Raw genomic sequence first — 1118 nt, forward strand, 5'->3', positions numbered from 1 at the left:
GAAATGTTGCTAGACTGTTAGTCTATATAGGGAGACTCACGGGGGACCATTTTAGCTGTTGGTTGTACAGGACCAGCCTGCATTAAGGAACCTGACTAGTATTTTAATGTGCTTATATAAGGCTGTAAAGTTGACTTCTGCTCTAACTAGTTATCCCTTAGGGTATATTAAGAAGGCAGGCACATTAAATAATAACCACAGTCTCATAAACTTTTAGAAAAACCAAAGAATAGGTATGCATCCTGTCGCCTGGGCACGGGCCCTATGCCCATCGGCAGGAGAACATCTAGAGATGTATATACTAGGTAACCATGTCAAAGGGAATAACACAGTAATCTCTATTTATTATAGCGAAGTCGGAGACAATATCAATGGGATATACAGTAAGGTCTTATGACTATCTGGCAATAGATGATATGGGTGCTCTGCATGTAAGTCAGATAGGGTGCGTCAGGGCAATACGAGGGCGGTTATAATACAGCTTTACATTTGCCAACTAAATAGTTAGTTATGCGCCTAGGGAGCCAGTACAGTGAGGGAATTCAATTAACCATATGCAGAGTATAATATGAAAAACAGGTTTGCACAGAATTAGGGCACACAACGTATACAAATGAAACATATGCATGCTAACTAAGAGCTTGAATATATAGTAAGTACAGGAGCACTGTGAGTAACATTGGGAGCACAAGGCATCTGGCTGGAAAACAAACGATCTGAACCATGAACCTGTATCAATAAAGGTCTATCTTCACTGTGCGAAATGTTACAAACAAGACAGATAGTGCTATATGCTAATTCAAAAATAAGTGTTATCTATCCTTAGAACAAACCAAGATCTTACATGATCTCAACATATAACATTGCTATATAGGCATATAATCAGGTTACTAGAAACATAGAGGTATAATGAGCATGTACCCTTTTTATGTGCTACATACATAGTTCCTCATAAAAAGTGGCAGAACTTGTGCAATGCAGCTAATATAGGCCTATTAAAGGTGGCGTATAACAGTATAGCTCTAATATACATTCTCCTGGGGAGTATTGTCTCAAACATTATATCAACAGATGGATAAAAGTTAACTATATATGAAAAATAATAATAAAAAAAAAAG

This window comes from Bombina bombina, chromosome 1, assembly GCF_027579735.1.
Source record: "Bombina bombina isolate aBomBom1 chromosome 1, aBomBom1.pri, whole genome shotgun sequence".
In the NCBI taxonomy this organism is placed as follows: Eukaryota; Metazoa; Chordata; class Amphibia; order Anura; family Bombinatoridae; genus Bombina; species Bombina bombina.